Consider the following 22,918-nt stretch of genomic DNA (forward strand, 5'->3'; position numbering starts at 1 on the left):
CGTAAGGTCACCCATAGGACATGACATGGGAGTGCATTATATACTGATGGTGCTTAGAGGGCACTTTCACAGAAGGGATTAGTGTGATATGCAATTGACCAATTTGGTTCAAAACACATCTCACTCCATGCACGGCGGGGCCACTGCATGAAGCACAAATTAATCATCAGATTTTCTGTAGCCTGCATAAATTATTACTGCTCCTCCTCTCCAATACTCATACCTCATCAGCAATCTAAGACTATCTGGAGTAACTCACAGTGGAAAAAACAGGCTCTAGGAAGTTTGAATTTTTATAAACTGAAAAAAACTGAAACAGAAACCATGGAATTTTCCAGCTCGGGTCCAAGGAGGTTGAATACTTCGCCAACTCAATTGTCAGTTATCCTTAAGGAAGGCGGTAAATAATGCACCTAATAAAATATTGCTTGTCCCAATCCGTCAAGTTCACATGACTTCATAAGTGAGTTATTTATTTGGTAAATTTGCATTGATGTCTACTTTTTATGCCATTAGTAATATTCGAGATGAAGCAGTCAAATGCACCTGGGTGAAACCGGGCTAAAAAAATAGATGAATAAAAATGGAGTAATATTGTATCTAGTTCTCAGTAATAAGGGAGCTGTAAAATACTGTGCTGAAAGCAAATTTAGAGTCAACAGAAGAAATGTACACAAGCCTATCAAAGAAAGATTGATAGAATAAATGGAACCATTGATCACGGTGTTAATTCGGAGTGTTCGTCCAGGTAAGAGCATGCAAAGTAGACTTCACTGGATATGTACAGCACCTAATACTGAATGCTGAATGAGCTGACCTTCTTGGAATTCATCTAAGACGTTGTTACCAATGCACATAATGAATTCAAATGTAGCATTAGTAACCCTAATGTGAGTCCCCTCTAGTGAAATAGACTGGAAACTGGCTAAACAACAGCAGAATATGTCTGCTGTACAACGGGGTTACACTCCCTACAAAGGGCCTCATTTAGGAAAAGTGTTGCATAGCCTGGGGAAAACCAGCAATGCAACACTTTTCAGTGTGCGTATTTACTGTACGGTGCTCCATGTGGCAAGGATTTACAGATACGTCAGTATTCATTTTGTATCTGTAGGTACAAAAATGGCTAATTCCTGGAGTGTGTCTCAAAACAGAGGCAACTCCAGCGGTGTGCTTTCACATGAAGGTCACTCCCTACGCCTGCTTCCAGCAGGCGTAAGGATTTGAGGCAGTGATGTTCTTGAAGTGGCGTAGTGAAATCTCATAGATTTTACTGCCCCACTACTATGAGGCTTTTTTGAGGGGGAACGACTACCCGGCATACATTATACCTACAACAGGTATAATGTAGAGAGGGGGGTTTACAGAGTGACACATCTGCCTAGATGTGTCACTTTGTATATATGGCGTAGTCTGGTGCGTATTTTACGCCGACGCAGCATCACAAAAAGCGACACAATGGTGGCGTAAAGGGCTCATAAATAAGGCCCATAGGGTTTAACAAATAATTTATTGCAACTGGGCTAATATAAGTGTTCATTAACCTGAGTGCATTAATCAGTATTAGTTCATACTTGTATAATGCAATGTAAACATGATGTTAGGATCTGATTTACAACAATCAGCGTAATAAATTCATTAAAAATCATATGAAATGAGAGGAAATTATTCAGGTCTGTGTAGTTCGGAGGAGTTGAAAATGAGAATCTATCAAAAAACTGTTTAATATGCCTCATGTCACGAATGCAGCAGTATGATCGTATTCTGCAGAGATGATGTTGTAAGGCATATACACATAAAATAACTCTTGTTGGGGTAAAAGATCAAGATTAATATTAGAACACTCTTCAAACAATGGGCCAATATATGGAGAAATGAAACGGGTCGTTTCTTTTGTATAACTTTATTTCTAGATCAAAATTAATTAACTGAATCTGATTACGGACCAATGCTTTTTTCCTTGCTCCTATTCCATCTTCCCTGATGCATTTTTATAACTTTTGATGAACTGCTAGACATTTTAGGATACCTATATAATTATTAGCAGTATTGCTGATTGTGAAGAGAAGATACTAATTAACCGATTGCACACTTAGATAATTTACAAATATTGCCGGCATTAAATTAGATTCATTATGTAACGTGCAACTTTGTTGTATAGTTATAAACAGTCATACAGATACAGGAACAATGGTAGTATAAGTGTAGAGTCATAGCCTGACACTAACTAGAGCAGCATTATGCAATATTCAGCTGAATATTGAGCTGGCACAGTAGTGTTTACTCAACAGATTTTATACACAGGTTAATGACTGGACTATATAAGAATTATGGTACCCCTTTTGCAAGATAAAATGCCTATCATGACTGGTGTTGGCTGTTGAGGGATATTAAGGGCCTTATTATGAGAATGATGGTCTTCCAATGGTACGGCCACCACAGCAGTTTCAGGACCATCGCCGCGCCCGGGGTGAGCCCACCCAGCAGATTATGACTGTAATCTTGGGTGGTAGGGCAGTGCAGGGGGGATCTCATGGCAGTAAGTGTGTTAGGGTCATCGGAGAGCCTCAAAAGCACACCAACGCCATGAGAGTGCCTGCTGCACGTTCCTGCATGGTGTGCCATGCACCATGTAGAGCATTCAACACCTTGCAGGAACGAGGGTGCAATTCTAGGGTGCACATGTTAGGGGGCACAACATGTGCTACCTTACACGCACCGGCAGGTCCAGATTCAGCCAGGGGCCCTGTTAAGGCCCCCTTAGCTGCATGTCTGCCATCCCTTTTCATGGTGGGGTCTCTGCCGGAAAAGGGTGGTGGAACTACAGGCCGTAGTATGCTTGGTGGTGCCAGATTCAGCATCACCGACCTATTCGAACCATTTTCAATGTCCGCCATAGTGGGATCCTTGATCCCGGTGGAGACGGCAGTCTTGTGGTGGCCCCACCACCGTCCTCCCAATACGCCAGACGGGTGATGGTGATTGGAACGCGACCACAAGTACTGTCGTCCCAGGACCGCTTTACTCATAATAAGGCCCTAACTCTTTTACAAAGAGCACAACGTAGTCAAACAATGGAATGGCTCTTGATGCTATCACAGTCTGATCTATATTCTCAATCACAGTTTTTACACTGTTGCATTTGGAATTCTGCTCAGTAAGTGCAATGTCATTTAAAAACCCTACTTTTATTGTCAACCGATTTTTTTTCTCCAAACCGGCTCACTCCTGACAGGGCCGGAATGGATTCTCGACATCCTCCTTTTGGGGGACACTGCTAAACAAAAGGAAAAATATAATTTGGATATCAAATTCACTAAACCAACATGAAGACAAAACTCCAACTTGCACAGAAATCACTGTATCGTTAGAAAGATCACTATTCACAAAACATGTATTTTATAATCACCCAGTCAAACATGGATACGCTATAAGTCAAAGAAATGCCTAATTTCACCACCCAACACATACGCAAATGGGGAAGCGAAAAACTGATGTTACGGAGAACTGATACATTCTGCACAGATACGGCCTGTTAAAGTCCAGTTTTCATCCCACCAGCCTCTGTAATGTCTCCTTAGACGGGGGGGGGTGAGTGGGAGTTGTTTCCAATCGTTATCTGAGGCGTGGATTCTTCAGCCCAGGAGAGCCTACTGGAATTCTCATTGTGCAGCATAAAATATGATGTACCTCTTGTGAGTTCACATACCAAGTTCACCGAGGGAAAACAGAGGGTCAGTCAGAGAGAAGTAAATCTATTGAAGCACTCAATCGTCGATTATAAAGCAAAAATATCAGAACTCTACAATTTTCTGTTATTACAGTTGAGTTCTTATGTCACAATAGGTGCTGCCATAGCCAGCAGTCGAGGGGACAGGCAGGTCAGGTCATGAAGTATAAACAAAGGACCTTTTAAAGCAATGAAAATGGAACGTTGCTTTTCTTTCTTCTGCTCTACTTTAATAGCTTATAATGACAAGCATAGAGAATCTGAATATGTTTATTTTTTTGCACTCCTCAGAGCTAGAATCTTTCTGCATGTTTCTACACATTCTGAGCTACTGCATCTTCATTTTTTTTTAAACTGACTTGTATTGAACTGTTTCTAATATCTGTTTGCAACAAATATCTAACATGATTTTGAGTCGTTCAACTTTGCTTTAGAGGTTTTAATTATTCTTCATGTTTCAAGCATGCTCACTCTTTCATATGAAAGAACTATGTACCAAGGTTTTAAGTTGTTTGTGGGAAAGGTGATGATGTGGTGTATTATATGGGATAAAGTACCCCTGGTGTACATGATAAGGATATTTCAAGGCCCTTCGGAGTTCTTTAAACCTTATAAAGAAACTCAGCTTTCAGCCTTCTTCCTCTATGTAATTATGGAACTCCTCAGTGACTTGCAATATCCTTTTAATATACGACATCTCTTATACTATTTCTTGGATGCAACATGAATTATACCATGTTTGAGGGAAAATATATCTGAAAGGAACCCACAATTTGTACTATTGAGTGAAGTCATTTACAAACTAAGGGGCCGATTACGATTGCGGATTTCCCGCATCCACCGGGCCGGCGGAAGCCACCGCCGGCCCGGAGGATGCGGGAAATCCGCCGGGGAGCCTTGAAAGACCCACCGCCATATTAGGATGGCTGGTGGGTCTTACTATCTGTCTGCCGCTTTTCCGCCGCGGGCGGATTCCGCCCACGGCGGTAAAGCATTATATATATATTAGGATGTCTGCGGAAAGATGCCTTTACACTGGGGCATTTCCGCCGTGTAAAGGCATACGGATTTGTGTTTGGGGGCCCGTTGCGGGCCCCCAGGGGTGAAGGGGGGGTGGGGGGTGCACATGGGGGGTACCTATGGTACCCCCCTGCATTTGCCTGCACATAGCGGCAGGCACCGCGAGGTGCCTGCCGCTTTGTGCATGCAAATGCACAACTTACTTTTTTATCATTGCGGCGGGTGCTGCTTCAAGCAGCACCCGCCGCAATGATAAAAATACAGGATGTGACCGCCAGGGTGGCGGTCACATCCTAATTTGCACGGAGGGACCGCCGCTGCCCCTGCGGACGGTCCCTCCTTCTCTATGGTGGCGGACGGACTCAGGTCCGTCCGCCATCATAATAGGCCCCTAGATTTGTAGGAGGTGAAAATGGTTACACTTCTCAAGTCACTGAGGCAGGAGGAACTTAACCTAAATGAAACATTCACAGACCAGTGGGGTGGATGGTTCAACTTGATTCTAAAATGGCCAGATTATGCTGTATAGTTTTCATTTCAGGTGCCAAGAAATGCATTTTGCCAGTAGTCTGGTGGCAATGTGAGTGTAATTGTCAAATAAACCCAAACAACAGTTAAGTAATTGCAAGTGGTTTATCATGGACACCTCACCCAAAGCAAGGCTTAACATTTCACCGTTCTTTTAACTATCCCCTTCCTTCAACACTCTATGGGCCAGATGTATATGAAGGTTCCTTTTTGCATTTCCTAAATAGCGTTACTAATGAAATCGCTATTTAGGAAATGCAAATTGGTATGTACACACCCTGTGATTCACTAATAGCGAGCGAATACTGAGTAGGAATTGCTTTTAGGAAATCGCTATTAGGAAATTCTAATCCATTCATTTCTATGAGCCTGAAGTCCGATAGGTAAGAATGGGTTTGCATTTCCTAAATGGTGATTTCGTAATAGGAAATCACAATTTTAGAAATCCAAACCAAAGGGTGTCTCTGGCCTTAAGGCCCCCCTGGAAGCACCCCGAAATTCGTAATGCACATGTGCCCTAGGTGCGTATGTGCGCTTCTTGCCACATTAACAAAACGTATTTAGGAAATCCTTTGTACATGTGCATTAGGAATCACAAATAGGTAATCTCTTATTGCGATTCCTAAATCATGGTGGCCATTTGAGAATATTATCAGGTAGAAATCGCAAATTGTGAAGGATTTCAAGTCTTTGTACATATGAGAAACCCATTTAGCATTTCTTAATAGGCCGAAATTGTGACTCGCCCAGTTAAGAAATGCTAAATTGCTTTGTACTTCTGCCCCTATCATTCTTATCTAAGCATCTCATAACAAAGTGTTGCCGCCCTCCCAGTTAAACAATTCCTTTGAACTAGAAGTGGCGTAGAGAACATTCACAGAAAATAAGTCCTGGCCCATTGTCGGTCCTGAACGGTACAAGAATTGTTGTACCCTAAGTTAATACTATTGCAATATGGGGGGTGTACGTTTTTTATACAATGTACAATTTTGAGCAATAATTAATGAGTGTAAAATTATAATTTGTATAGTGGTGTGTGGTCATAACTGATGGACTAATGATGTTGCACTTGAAATTTAAACACATTAAAAGTAATGTGTAGAAGTGCTATTAATAATTTAATTATGGCACATATTTCTCCTCCTCCACCGCAGGCGACTGGTCCATCACAGAACTCACCTCACAATACAATGCGGCTCTGACCGACATACTAGACCAAATAGCTCCCCTGAAACGGAAAAGAACCAAGACCATCCCATCGAGATTGTGGTTCAACACTGACCTAAACCTGGAAAGAAGACAACTAAGAGCCGCAGAAAGACTTTGGCGTAGTAATCCTTCAACTACACACCTGGAACAACTCAAAAAAGAACGTAGAAGCTATAAAAAGCACATCATAAATGAAAAATCCACCTTCTTCTGTGGTGCACTCAACAATGCTAAAAATCGACCAAAAGAACTATTCAACATCATCAGACAACAAACATCCAAACCATCAACTTCCACAATTCCGGCCTCCAAAGACCTATGTAACAAATTTGCCAATTTCTTCAATGAAAAAATATCAAAGATCGAGCTCTCACTCAAGGACCACCACAGTCCTCCCAAAGAAGACCTGCTACTCGACATAGATGTCATGAACCCACTCAGGCACTCCACAAAAAATTGGAGAACATTCAAACTGGTCACTGAAACTGAAATTATGGAACTGACCACCGGGTCCAAGCCTTCATCACACATGGAGGACCCTCTCTCCGCGCAACTGGCTAAAAATCTCAAACTCTCTCTAGCGGCACGCTGGTCAGAGATCAGCAATAGCTCCCTGGAAAAAGGATCCATACCTGACTGCCTCAAAATCAGTCAGGTAACACCATTACTGAAAAAAGCAGGCGCTGACCCGAACGACCTCAACAATTTCAGACCGGTCTCCAATCTCCCATTGTTAGAAAAACTACTAGAAAAATCTGTTCTCTGCCAACTTTCCCATCACATGGACAACAATGATCTCCTGGACCCTCACCAATCAGGCTTTAGAAAAGGATGCAGCACCGAGACTGCCATTGTGAATGTCATTGACGACATCCACAAATCACTGGACTCGGACCGATGTTGTCTACTTATGCTCCTAGACCTTTCGGAGGCCTATGATACGGTCGACCACAATCTACTCATAAAAGTACTACGAGAAAGGGTGGGAGCAGATAGGATGGTCTTACAATGGTTCACCTCCTTCCTGACAAACCGCTCTCAAAGAATAAATATCCGAAACTTCACGTCCGACCTACACCCCATAACCAGAGGCGTTCCTCAAGGCTCAGTTCTCTCACCCGCACTGTTCAACATTTACATGGAACCACTCACTATCATCCTCAAAAAAGCCAACATTCCCTTCCATCTTTACGCCGATGACACCCAGATCTACCTCGAAACCTACTCCATGGCGGACGTACAAAGACTCAATGTCACCCTAATAGAAGTCCAAAAATGGCTGTCCCATAACCATCTGAAACTTAACCAAGATAAAACGGAAATCCTCCTCCTAGCCAACAAAGACTGCAGTCTCATCCCGGCAGACTCCGTGAAGTCACTGCGAATAACTTTAGACCCCAACCTTGACATGGTCAAATACATCAAGAACACGGCAAGAAGTGCCTTCCTCAACTTAAAACTACAAAAAAAAACATCAAACCCTTCATCCCTCCAAAAGACCTCAAGCAAGTCACGCAATCCCTTGTGATATCCAGATTAGACTATGGGAATGCCACCCTCACAGGCTCAGCCAAGCTACATCTTGCTCCTCTTAGAGCTACTCTAAATGCAGCAGCCAGAATGGTGACGGGAGTGAAGAAATACGAACACATCTCCCCCGCTCTCAAAGAGCTCAAGTGGCTCCCAATTGAATTGCGTGCTAACTTCAGAACTGCCTGTCTCACCCACAAAGCTCTGCACACTGGCAAACCCACCTATCTAGCTGCCAAACTCAACAAAGCAGGACAGACTAGAAACCTTAGGAGCACCAGCACTATGCTACTCATCCCCCCCGAAAACTCGTAAACAAAGGACCTTATCTCGGTCTTTCTCTGGAAATGCTCCCAGAATTTGGAACGCCACCCCTATTTATGTCAGGACGAACCCTTCCTTCAAAGAATTCAAAAGCCAGCTCAAAGCGCTCCTCCTCAATCGATCTCTCACAAAATGACAATTGGTCATACAAAGGTAGATCCGCCACCCACTGAGGATCTAGGCACCACGATTAGACTAACTTCCTACAGCATCTTACCCTTACCCGCAACATTACCTCCTCCTCGATGACTCTGCACTCGTATGCAACAGGTCCTTCACTGATACCCACCGTTGAATAATGTGTTTAATGTTACCTAACTGTTTTTCGACAAATGTTGTAAAGCGCTCCGATACCTTCGGGTCTGGGCAGTGCTATAAAAAACTAAAAAATAATAAATAAAAAATAAATGATGTAACTTTATGAAGCACACTTCGCCTGGAAGTTCCAATGTTGTCTTGCTAGCACATTAGTATATTTGTCTTTGTTACAGAATGTTTCATATTAAATTTTGTATCTCCTGATTTCTATTGCTGTGTAAGATAATGAAAGATTTTGGATTTTTCTTTGAAAGGGGCTAGTGTTATAATTTTATTTTTGATGATCCCATTTCTGATTTCTCTAAAATGTGCTGTTGATGATCATCCTATACTGAATCTGCAGTGTTTTTTATTGTGTATGCCTGAAATGTAAATAAAAACTCCTGGTTTAAAGTGAATGGAGGGGAATTTCTACATTTCCTCACGGAATTCTGTATATTTGAGCAAGACTTCTATTTTTCCACACAAACTCTGTCCGATTATTGAGAGATTATTTCAATTAGGAAATGCTGTTAGGCTTCTTTATAAGACGATTAATATTGATTCGATATATCTATATCTGTGCCTTCATGGCAAACTGCATTTATTATTTTGTATTGCCTATTTTTATTTTGTAATAAAATCATTTAATTTTCAAGGATCTAGAACTCAGCTTTTGAGTCATCCCAGTCAATTTTAATTTACTCTGATCATTTGTCTGGGGCTGATGTTGAATAGGGTGGTGACTCGTCACAGTAGCTCAAAGGTATTGGAGCGAGAAAAGTAATTTACTAGGGTTCAGGCTTCCTCAGGGGTGCCAAAACGTTTTGGAAAATACAGAAGCGGTTATAAAATGCTTGAATGTTGAATTAAATTCAAAGGAATTAATTTATAGAGATTTATGAAATTTACGGCTGATAATCACTCCACAATTTGGGGTCTGAGCAGAAAGGAGGGGTCCATAACAAAGGAAGGTGTCAATTATCTGCTGCATATTTCAGACAATGACCAGCAATAAAGTTAATATTACACAGACAGATGACCACACTACACTCCTCAAGTAATTAAAGTCCATAACAAAGGAAGGTGTCAATTATCTGCTGCAAATTTCAGACAATGACCAGCAATAAAGTTAAAATTACATAGACAGATGACCACACTAAACTCCTCAAGTAGTTAAAGGATAAAACTTTCAGCCAACGAGAATCATAGCTCTACATTCTACTGTGACATAAAGCTGGTAGTAGGCTCCAAGCATTAAATTAAAAATTGCCATACATATGATGTAAGGTTGTCCTGTTTAAGTGTATGTTAGAAACTGGGTTATTGGTTGACTAGGGTGTGAGACCTGGTCATGCAGCAACCACAATCCTAGTCAGGCCAAGGCACAAGCAATCCCCAAATCAATCTGTGGTCAAACCCCAGTAGCTTGGCACAGGCCAGTAAGGTTTAACTTAGGGTCAATGTGTAAAGTATTTGTGCAACACTTCAAATATTAAAAGAGTGAAAATACCACACAAAAGAGATCTCACACCTTATAAAAATAGAGTTCAATTTAAAACAGAAAAAAGGCAAACACAATATAAATCCAATCAATAGAACAGGAGTTATTACTTTTTAAAGACTCAATGGTGATGTAGGACCTAAGAGCATCGCTGGTGGTGTTTGGCGTGGCACGAGGAGCAGGCTGGGTGTTCCGGATGAGCGGGCTGGAGCCTTGCGTTTCTACTCCTATGTAGCAATTTGTGTTTGCTGTGAGAGGAGACAGGTTGGCAGCTGTTTGCACTGATTTTCAGTGCCAGCGGTGCGATTCTGCTGTAAACAGACCTGTTTGTGAAGAGACCAACAGCTTGACTTTAAGAGCCCACGAGCCACACCAAGAGGTCCAGGATCTGAGAGGTGCCACTTGAGGGTCAAAAACCACTGAAAATGGGTCCAGGGCTGCTGTGGAGCCTTTTATGTTCCTGAAGCTCAGATCACAAGTCCAGTAGACTAGCCCTTTTGGTGAAGATGGGTTGCAGGTCCAGCCAGATCTTCCTCCCAGTGCAAGAGGGCATCAGGCATCAGGTCAGGATAACAGGACACCAGCTTATTCAGAGTGGCAGTCCAACAGAGTGACAGTCCTTTCAGTAGCAATGCAGTCCATCTTCCTGGCAGAGTATCCACAAGTACCGAAGTGTACTGAAGTGGTAGTGTCTGAAGTCCTTCTTTTATACACAGCTGTGCCTTTGAAGTGGAGAGGCGCTTCTAGAGGTATGCCTTTTAAGGCTAACTACAGGGCGTATGCAGCCCTTTGTTTAGAAGTGACAGGACACAGACTAATCAAGTGTGATTGAGGCTTGGCCCAGCTCCTCCCTCCCACCCTGTCAGCAAAGGCCAATCCAGTAATACCTAAGCTCCCATTAAGTCTGGCTGAATATGAGGAACACAAACACCCCAACTACCAACTACATCGAGTCATGTGACCGGAAACAGACATCAAATGTCTTGGGCAAGAAAATGCCAAGTTTCTAAAAGTGAAAAGAACTATTGATGGACAGAATGCTGAGCAATGTCAAACATTCACCCCAGTACAGAGATCTGGGTCTAAGTCCATCACTTCATTGTTCCCCATGACATTCCCCATTATACCCAGCCATATGCAAATCAGTCCTGACTGTGCTCGCCATCGGAACAGTCCTGCCCAAAGTGTCGGGCCAGGCCTTCACTGGAACAGAAACAAGCATCCTGGGAATGTTTTCGCAGTATCACCTTCCATTCCAGAGAGGATCTGGCCTGGCAGTTCGGGCTGGACTGTTCCAATGGGAAGCAGGGTCAAGGCTGATTTGCAGAATGCTGGATCTAAACTCGGATGGCATTGTAAGCAAAAGAAGGATGGATTTAACCCAGATCTCTTAACTGGGGGTGTTTGAAAAGGTTAAGCACTCCGTTCATCCTCTTGTGCTAACTTTCTAAAAGTAGCATTTTCAGAAGGGTAATTTAACATCCAAATTCACAATGAGTTATGATTTTAAATTAGGATTCCAGAGACACCAAATATGAACCAGTTATCTCTTCCCGTTTGCAAATTACACTTAAAAAATATAACAAGGCAATTCAATGTTATCCTATGAGAGAGATAGGCCTTGCTGAAGTAAAAAACTAATTTAAGAGTTTTTCACTACCTGGACATGAAAAACTGAAAATGGCATTTAGAACTTTTTTTAATACACTGCACCCTTCCACTCTGGTTGTTTAGGGCCTATCTTAGGGGTGACTTACATGTATTAAAAAGGAAGGTCTGGGCCTGGCTAAAGGTTTATTTTGGCACTTCGACATAGCAGGATACATCTGCAAGCACAGGCTTTGCAATGGCAGGATTCCGACATGTTTGAAGGCTATTTGAAAGGGTGGTAGAATTAGTGCTGCAGCCCTACTAGAAGCATTTAGTGTACCGGCCCTGGGCCCCTGTTCTGGGGTCCTAAAGTAAACAAAAACAAATTCATATTATCTAGAAAGTTGCTTATGTTGTGCATCATGGGATATGGGCTACAACTTTTAAACATGAAACAGGTCGGAGGGGAAAGAGACCCCTGAAAGCTTTGAAAGATCAAAGGGAAAAAGCAAAGTAGCAATACCTATTCTGACTTCTAAATTCCAACTTTAAAAAAGAAAAAAATATATTTTACTTCAGGATGTACGAAACCCCTACATTTTAGATGTTTATCAACCACTCCATAATTGACCATGTTAAATACTTTAAAGAGACCAAGTAAGACCTGGATCACTTGGTGACTACTAATTCCAAAATATTAGCTGTACACTCGATTCAGTTCGTTTCAGGACCATGTTCAGGCCTGAAACATGATTGCCTAGAATCAAGGATAGATCTGCAGACAAATATCCTTTGAGGAGTCTAGCAGTGGGTCTGAATGGCAATATGAAGCTCCTCCTTTTACGTATAATACTGGGATAGTAAACAACTCCCTGTAAAACGGCAAAATAATGTTATCAACTGCATCATAGTGCGAGGAACAAACCGAGCCCCCTTAAAATACTTTACCTAAATTGGTATTCCCAATTCAGCTAGATGAAGTGGTTTTTGCTGGCAGGATATGCTTATATCAGTTCTCTCAATGGAATTAAGAGAGCCTCTCCTGGTTTAGGGATCTACAGCCAGATTTAGGTTGTCTGTTGATTGTAGCATGCACACTGCAGCTTGGGCAAACTCATATTCTAAAGTCAGCAATATTATTTGGGATATGTTAGGTAAGTCAGCCTCGATGTAGTGTTCGCCTCAAATATTTGCCTCTAACCCTCCTCTTTTCTTAATTTTGTTTTCTTGGCATTCGGACTCTGTGAACTTTACCACTGCTAACCAGTGTTAAAATGCTTGGGATCGGCCTACAACTCATTGGTGCATTTAATTTACTTATAAGCTCCTACTATATGGTACTACATTTATCCAGGCCTGTAAAGGAAATGCTAACAGAGATCCTTTAGAATTCATTGTGACAGCCATCTAAGCAGCACTGTAAACATGACTGATTGCACATTTAAGTTACTTATAAGGGCATAGGATATGGCACTAAATGCACCCAGGGCCTGTAAATTAAATGTTACCAGTGTGTCCGCTGCACCCATTGTGCCACCCTTCCAAGTAACACTTTGAACATGTCTCAGGCTTACCATTGCAGCCTCGAGTAAAGTTTAAAAATGGACAATTCGACTTGGCATAAAATACATTTGCCAGTCCTCAGTTTTCCATTTTAAAACAAATGTCAGCCCAATGTAGACCTTAAACAGCCCTTATGGCAGGGCCCATTGTATTTAAAAAGTAGGATATGTGTTTTTAAGTTTTACATGTGCTGGTTGTGAAAAAACCCCAAATCATTTTTTTACAAAGTCCTATCTGTTCCACTGGATAACATTGGGTTGCCTTATTATGTCTACTAAGTGCTAACTTTTGATTTGAAACAGATAGTGATCTAAAGTTTGGACTCAAATAAGTTTCAATTTAGAATCGTCTTTAATGGTAAAGTTGGGTTTTAAGTCACAATTCTGCAGATGCCACTTTACAAAAGTTGGTATTTTCTTATTCTAACCAATTGGTGTTGGCTGCTTGTGTCATGGATAGTTTGTCAATTGGCCATTGTTATTCTTCCCAGTCAGTGAGACAAAGGGAAACTAGATGCTGGTAGAATGGACTATCCTATTAGGATGGGAGGAGTGAATCTGTTCTCTGTCCCACTTCTATTTCAAATGGCTGATTCCAGAACACACACAAAGGAACCTGGTTCCCAGTGCCTGTGGGAGCGCTGAGCCAGTGCACTCCATCGAATCCTGGCACTTCTCTCATGTGGGTTAAGAGCATGAAAGCGGCATCTACGATTGTTTAGGAGACCCCATGCTGCCTTTTTGCTACAGACTGTGACACCGGGGAGTAGGTAAGTATGTTTTTTTTATTTAAAATTGTGTTATTTATTTTTTCACACTGTCGGGCAGTGTGAGAAACACACAGTGCACCCACTTTCAACTCAAGATCTCTTAATTGTGGCCCACTTTAAACAGCGTTTATAATGGACCACGATTAAGAGCTTTGGGATTGCGTCTATAAGCTTCCAAGGGTGCATGAAAGTGGGTTGATATATTTGCCTGATAACCCTACCACTTTCAAATACACGCAGCCACCACTGCCCTATTGAGAAGGATAGAATACAACTCCAGTTCCCGATTGTGGGAGGGAGAACACACCCAAACATCCAATGTAGCCAGTGTAGGTTGTAAAACAAATGTAGTCTTCACTCAAGGTATGCTCAAGCTAAGTAATACCTCATCCATTCAACAATTAGACTATTTTGATAACCCATTTTACTGCTGCCACAATAGCCCCTCTCACACTCATATAAATCTGGAGATGTTGGAGGCCTCATCTTGTTAGTAGATAGTGGTGTGTGTGCCAAGTGGTGTTCAGTATTCTGGAAACTGAAAAGTTGCATATGAGAGTCCTCTGGACAGTTCCTTGTGAGATTATATTTTGTTAATGCCTTCAGTCTAGAAGGGTGTGGTTTTGGTGCACAATTAATTTTACTAAAATCTATAATGTTGGCAGTCCATCAACTACTCCATTGATATTTGGATTAAACTGCCCATTCCTGACAGCTATAAATAAAATAGAAATGTACAGGTACTATGCAACCATTGGTTCCCTGGTCTAATAACAAGGGTACCATCATACTAACACTCCAAGAAGAGAGCATCGGAGAGAGATTACTTTTCCCTTACATTGGCTTATAGTTGTTGGCTGCTACTGAGTATAGAAGGAAGGAAGCCTTGTTCACTATCTTGTGCTTTGTTTCAACTGTTCTCAGGATGATACTCCAAGTTACCAGGACCTCAAGCCCCAGTTTGCATCGACCTAAGAGGAGGTGTCTTGGAAAGTAGATTATTAGTAGTGATAAGTAGTGACTTACCACTAATAATAGGGCCTCAAACAAAATAAAAGGGTAAGTCAAGTTCTCAACAAATTATTCCCTTGCTCAACCCTTGGTAGCTGGCAAATTGCAGGCAGACATAACTTAGGGGACAGATGTGTAGAGCGTTTGAAAAACACCAATACATTAAATAAGTATGACACAACACACAATAAAAATCCAACTCTAATTTATAAACATAGGTTATATGTTTATGAACAATTAGATACCAAAATAACAAAACTGCAATGTAGGAAACAGAAGATATGATTTTTTAAAGAATAAGCACTTTATAGTGCTTAAATTAATACATCCATAGGATGGAGCCCTGGACGGATACACTAAACAGGTGGCCTCGGTCAAAAATTTCCCTTCACTATTTGTAATTCTTCTTGAGCTTTTTCTCTCAATGTCAAATAAGACTCCTCTTCAGACCAGATTCATGTGAATGTCATCGGCTTGGTTTTATGTGAGGCCCCTGTCAAATCCTGGAGCTCCACAGCTTCCACCGGGATGAACCTGAAAACCAGTTGAAGCTGGCCGGCTTGGCTCTCGTTGTCGAGTGGATCACCTTATGGAACTTTTTACTAAAAAGTTCCCAAACTTCATCAAGCTTCTGGATCTTCTTCCAGAAGGTCTCCTTGAGGGTTCAATGTGTCTACAACACCAATCCAGAGGCCTAGAATCTCTGAGACAGTCCTAGGGATATTTGGACTACATTTCCCACAGTCTACTTGGCAAAATCTTTAAAAGTCCACTGGACACACTCCAAGATGGGGACATTTTGGTAGGCTCTGTTAAACTGTAGCCTGCAGGGAGTTCACTCTATTGTCCTTCTTGAATCCATACAACGTCCTTAGGGCTGTAGTTCCAAGTCTGCTGCAGGTGCAGTCCTTCAGAGTGCAATCCTTTGGGGTGCAGGCCAGGATTCCAGCAGGGTAGCCCTGCTTCTACTTGCAGTTTCGGGCAGCAGATCTGAGTTGCTTGGCAACTATTCCATATGTAGGTTGTGTTTCTGGGTGTCGAGCTGGGGTGCAACCCTGACCAATGGGATGCATGGGGTCTCCCAGGTGTGTAACCACTTTCTCTAAAGTGTGGCATATTCTTTCCCGAAAAGCTCTATTCTCTCAAAATCCAACATGGAGGGGTTATCTCCTTGGAGGTTAGACCAGGCTAAACCAATCCACCAGCATGGCTAAGATCACCAAACACTATCCTTAATCTAATAACAGGGCTCCTATGTGGCTGGGGTGGCAGGATAAGGGGATAAGCTTGTAGTGTAATTTTCCCTTTGAAGACCAGTTCACCCACCCCTCCTCCTTCCAGCCATCTGCTTCCGCTATTTTATTTGCCTCCCACAGGAAACACATTGTCTCTCTAGCAGGCTACTTCACACCTCATTAAGATCGCTTGGCTCGGGAGAGAGCACCTGGAAGGATAGATTTTGGCTTACAGAAGAGAAAGTGTAATAACTTTCCTTGTGAGTTCCTTGTGAGATTATATTTTGTTAATGTCTTCAATCTAGAAGGGCGTGGTTTTGGTGCACAATTAATTTTACTAAAATCTATAATGTTGGCAGTCCATCAAGTACTCCATTGATATTTGGATTAAACTGCCCATTCCTGACAGCTATAAATAAAATAGAAATGTACAGGTACTATGCAACCATTGGTTCCCTGGTCTAATAATAAGGGTACCATCATACTAACACTCCAAGAAGAGAGCATCGGAGAGAGATTACTTTTCCCTTACATTGGCTTATAGTTATTGGCTGCCACTGAGTATAGAAGGAAGGAAGCCTTGTTCACTATCTTGTGCTTTGTTTCAACTGTTCTCAGGCTGATACTCCAAGTTACCAGGACCTCAAGCCCCAATTTGCATCGACCTAAGAGGAGGTGTCTTGGAAAGTAGATTATTAGTAGTGATAAGTAGTGACTTACCACTAATAATAGGGCCACAAACAAAATAAAAGGGTAAGTCAAGTTCTCAACAAATTATTCCCTTGCTCAACCCTTGGTAGCTGGCAAATTGCAGGCAGACATAACTTAGGGGACAGATGTGTGGAGCGTTTGAAAAACACCAATACATTAAATAAGTATGACACAACACACAATAAAAATCCAACTCTAATTTATAAACATAGGTTATATGTTTATGAACAATTAGATACCAAAATAACAAAACTGCAATGTAGGAAACAGAAGATATGATTTTTTAAAGAATAAGCACTTTATAGTGCTTAAATTAATACATCCATAGGATGGAGCCCTGGACGGATACACTAAACAGGTGGCCTCGGTCAAAAATTTCCCTTCACTATTTGTAATTCTTCTTGAGCTTTTTCTCTCAATGTCAAATAAGACTCCTCTTCAGACCAGATTCATGTGAATGTCATCGGCTTGGTTTTATGTGAGGCCCCTGTCAAATCCTGGAGCTCCACAGCTTCCACCGGGATGAACCTGAAAACCAGTTGAAGCTGGCCGGCTTGGCTCTCGTTGTCGAGTGGATCACCTTATGGAACTTTTTACTAAAAAGTTCCCAAACTTCATCAAGCTTCTGGATCTTCTTCCAGAAGGTCTCCTTGAGGGTTCAATGTGTCTACAACACCAATCCAGAGGCCTAGAATCTCTGAGACAGTCCTAGGGATATTTGGACTACATTTCCCACAGTCTACTTGGCAAAATCTTTAAAAGTCCACTGGACACACTCCAAGATGGGGACATTTTGGTAGGCTCAGTTAAACTGTAGCCTGCAGGGAGTTCACTCTTTAATCCTTCTTGAATCCATACAACGTCCATAGGGCTGTAGTTCCAAGTCTGCTGCAGGTGCAGTCCTTCAGAGTGCAATCCTTTGGGGTGCAGGCCAGGATTCCAGCAGGGTAGCCCTGCTTCTACTTGCAGTTTCGGGCAGCAGATCTGAGTTGCTTGGCAACTATTCCATATGTTGTTGTGTTTCTGGGTGTCGAGCTGGGGTGCAACCCTGACCAATGGGATGCATGGGGCCTCCCAGGTGTGTAACCACTTTCTCTAAAGTGTGGCATATTCTTTCCCGAAAAGCTCTATTCTCTCAAAATCCAACTTGGAGGGGTTATCTCCTTGGAGGTTAGACCAGGCTAAACCAATCCCCCAGCATGGCTAAGATCACCAAACACTATCCTTAATCTAATAACAGAGCTCCTATGTGGCTGGGGTGGCAGGATAAGGGGATAAGCTTGTAGTGTCATTTTCCCTTTGAAGACCAGTTCACCCACCCTTCCTCCTTCCAGCCATCTGCTTCCGCTATTTTATTTGCCTCCCACAGGAAACACATTGTCTCTCTAGCAGGCTACTTCACACCTCATTAGGATCGCTTGGCTCAGGAGAGAGCACCTGGAAGGATAGATTTTGGCTTACAGAAGAGAAAGTGTAATAACTTTCCTTGTGAGTTCCTTGTGAGATTATATTTTGTTAATGCCTTCAGTCTAGAAGGGTGTGGTTTTGGTGCACAATTAATTTTACTAAAATCCATAATGTTGGCAGTCCATCAAGTACTCCATTGATATTTGGATTAAACTGCCCATTCCTGACAGCTATAAATAAAATAGAAATGTACAGGTACTATGCAACCATTGGTTCCCTGGTCTAATAATAAGGGTACCATCATACTAACACTCCAAGAAGAGAGCATCGGATAGAGATTACTTTTCCCTTACATTGGCTTATAGTTGTTGGCTGCCACTGAGTATAGAAGGAAGGAAGCCTTGTTCACTATCTTGTGCTTTGTTTCAACTGTTCTCAGGGTGATACTCCAAGTTACCAGGACCTCAAGCCCCAGTTTGCATCGACCTAAGAGGAGGTGTCTTGGAAAGTAGATTATTAGTAGTGATAAGTAGTGACTTACCACTAATAATAGGGCCACAAACAAAATAAAAGGGTAAGTCAAGTTCTCAACAAATTATTCCCTTGCTCAACCCTTGGTAGCTGGCAAATTGCAGGCAGACATAACTTAGGGGACAGATGTGTAGAGCGTTTGAAAAACACCAATACATTAAATAAGTATGACACAACACACAATAAAAATCCAACTCTAATTTATAAAAAATAGGTTATATGTTTATGAACAATTAGATATCAAAATAACAAAACTGCAATGTAGGTAACAGGAGATATGATTTTTTTTAAAGAATAAGCACTTTATAGTGCTTAAATTAGTACATCCATAGGATGGAGCCCTGGTCGGATACATTAAACGGGTGGCCTCGGTCAAAATTTTCCCTTCACTATTTGTAATTTTTCTTGAGCTTTTTCTCTCAACGTCAAATAAGGCTCCTCTTCAGGCCAGATTCATGTGAATGTCATCGGCTTGGTTTTATGTGAGGCCCCTGTCAAATCCTGGAGCTCCACAGCTTCCACCGGGATGAACCTGAAAACCACTTGAAACTGGCCGGCTTGGCTCTCGCTGTCGAGTGGATCACCTTATGGAGCTTTTTACTAAAAAGTTCCCAAACTTCATCAAGCTTCTGGATCTTCTTCCAGAAGGTCTCCGTGAGGGTTCAATGTGTCTACAACACCAATCCAGAGGCCTAGAATCTCTGAGACAGTCCTAGGGATATTTGGACTACATTTCCCACAGTCTACTTGGCAAAATCTTTAAAAGTCCACTGGACACACTCCAAGATGGGGACATTTTGGTAGGCTCAGTTAAACTGTAGCCTGCATGGAGTTCACTCTTTAATCATTCTTGAATCCATACAACGTCCTTAGGGCTGTAGTTCCAAGTCTGCTGCAGGTGCAGTCCTTCAGAGTGCAATCCTTTGGGGTGCAGGCCAGGATTCCAGCAGGGTAGCCCTGCTTCTACTTGCAGTTTCGGGCAGCAGTCCTGAGTTGCTTGGCAACTATTCCATATGTATGTTGTGTTTCTGGGTGTCAAGCTGGGGTGCAACCCTGACCAATGGGATGCATGGGGCCTCCCAGGTGTGTAACCACTTTCTCTAAAGTGTGGCATATTCTTTCCCGAAAAGCTCTATTCTCTCAAAATCCAACATGGAGGGGTTATCTCCTTGGAGGTTAGACCAGGCTAAACCAATCCACCAGCATGGCTAAGATCACCAAACACTATCCTTAATCTAATAACAGGGCTCCTATGTGGCTGGGGTGGCAGGTTAAGGGGATAAGCTTGTAGTGTCATTTTCCCTTTGAAGACCAGTTCACCCACCCTTCCTCCTTCCAGCCATCTGCTTCCGCTATTTTATTTGCCTCCCACAGGAAACACATTGTCTCTCTAGCAGGCTACTTCACACCTCATTAAGATTGCTTGGCTCAGGAGAGAGCACCTGAAAGGATAGATTTTGGCTTACAGAAGAGAAAGTGTAATAACTTATTTTCTGTGATAGTTATTATAAATATAACAGTGGCAAGTTGTTGGATGTTTCATAACTATCCTTTTAAGAGCTTAGAACAGAGTGGGCTAGGCCATCTCTCTTGGTTTTTTACCTGTGAAAGGTACATTGCCCACAAGTTTTCATTTTCTCTGCTAAGCAACAAGCTTCCTTAAACATTATGGATGCTAGCCTCCTTCTTTTTATTAGTCTAATTTAAATGCTGCTCCACTTACTGGGCACAGCAACAAGGGCTCTCCTTGTATTAGTGACTTCTTAATAACTCTGTTTTGTGTGGCAGCATGACATCTTCTGTTTCTTGTCTCTCACCTTGGTAGAATGGAAAAACAAAAGGTGGCTGACTGACTACCAGAACAGGGGAATGCAAAAAAACAACCTAGGCACTGAGCTGAAAATTGTACCCTTGATGAAATTGACATTTTGATTGAGAAGGATGAAGAACTTCTGACTGCCAAGAATAAGGGGGCAGTGGCAGTAAAGCGCAGCAAGGGTAACATCAAATCCTACCTCACCAATAAGTCTACTCTGAGGGTAAAAGCAGCCTTCATGAAGGCCGCAAAAAATGAAGACACAATTACCTTTACCATGCAGCATTCCTATCTCTTCCTCTTCACAAAGAAGGGACATTTATACACATGTAATCCCCAGGTTAATGTAGAATGCAGGAGCAGATTTGAAATCCTTGGTAGTGTACAAGAGGAAAGCCTTGCACCAAATCAACATTTAACATCTTCCTCTAGAACCATGGCTACTTATCGTATGGGGTGGGACACTGAGAAACAAATAACTGTCCTGAAAAATATAATGGGGTTAGAAGAATACATTAGCAAGTTGTCCTACGATTTTATTGACAAAACATATGTTTTAACTTCTATCTTTACAAACCTAACTTTTAATGCGCAATAATCTATAGGGAGCAAAGGTGGGTCACCGCCCCCCCGACTAGTTGACACATCAACACAAGTATTACATGCCAGAAGCGAGTTGAGACCCCAATCAACATGGACTACTTGGGCCACACTTTGCCCCCATTAGAACTACAGGGGCTGCTTCCTAGCTTCCTCAACTAGGGCGCAGAATTTCTCCAGGGATCGCACAGATGTTTTTATTCTACCATCTGTACAGGAACCCTCCTTCAAGGGAATTGTACTCAAATAATCCAGCTAGCTTAGATGGAATTGGTGGTCATGTTTCTAATTTGATTGTTAGAACAGCCAGGGACAATCCGAGGCAGAGTGTTATAGACATGGTTAATGTCCCAAAACTCTCAGGTGGATCTAGAGAAACCAGGGAATCTTTGACCAACAAGGCCACCCATTGGCTTCACAAAAACAGTGGTTGTAGACCAGTCATCAGGGAAAACATAACAGAAACCCAGCGCTTTTTTCATAAATTATCTACACATGATTACATAGATTTACAGTTTGTGAGTCATGAATTTGTGGATGGCCTGATCATTCTGGAGCATAGCTTTAGGCTAATTGATGGTTCAACTATAAGACTAAAAGTTAACCCCTGCAACTTTTGACAGAAGTCGAAAACTTAAGGCAAAGCAAACCATATATTCTTCATTGTGATTTCCTATGTAATGTTGACAGTTCTTCCAACTTATCAGAAGTAGATTGACTACCCAGTATCTACAACAATGTCAAGGAATTCCAGTCAACGGAACCATCAAGTACACCTTTCAAAACAAACTTAGTATTTTCTAATGGGTTAGTTATGGACACTGATGTGGAAGATATTTAGTCAATGCAATAACAGTAGAAGAGGAGGTGGCATCCCTTGGTACCCTTACTGAATCCCTTCCAGAGTCAGGTCCCACCGTAGATCCCCCCATAAAGTTCCTACCAAGAGGGTGAGCAGAGGTGATCCAAAGAGTGTATCCCTTTTACCCTGACTAGAAGCAAGGGTCCCTATTTGGACATTGGTACCCACTTCTGACAACTAGATACCCCCAGATCTAACAATAGCCAGGGTCAAAGCCAAATAGAACAATCCAGAATGGGGTACACTTGTCAACCAACACCAAAATGTCCTACTTCAGGAGACATGGCTGTCAAAGAAGTGTTCAGACACGGGAACCTCTCCTTTTCTAACAAGACCATTCCTTCAAAGGCAGAAAGAGCCTCATGAGTCTTGCTGATTTGGTTAAAAATTGAACTGTTCAGTAGGGGAAAATTAATACAGAGTGACAGTAAAGTTCTGCTGGCCAATATTATTTCTTTTGCTCGCTGTCCCAAATTTAGACATTTTGCAATTATTAATCTCTATCTTCGTTCCATTCTGGATATCGTACAGTCCAGTACTATTGATCATTGACATCCAATTATGGCTCCTTGTAGTGGATATTGGAGTAGTCCCAAGGCTGGACAGTGACCATAATGCTACTGTCAACTGTGGTCTTTTTACAGACATATTCCCAATGCTCAGTGTTGATACCAACCCTAA

This window comes from Lissotriton helveticus, chromosome 1_1 (genome assembly GCF_964261635.1).
Source record: "Lissotriton helveticus chromosome 1_1, aLisHel1.1, whole genome shotgun sequence".
Taxonomy (NCBI): Eukaryota; Metazoa; Chordata; class Amphibia; order Caudata; family Salamandridae; genus Lissotriton; species Lissotriton helveticus.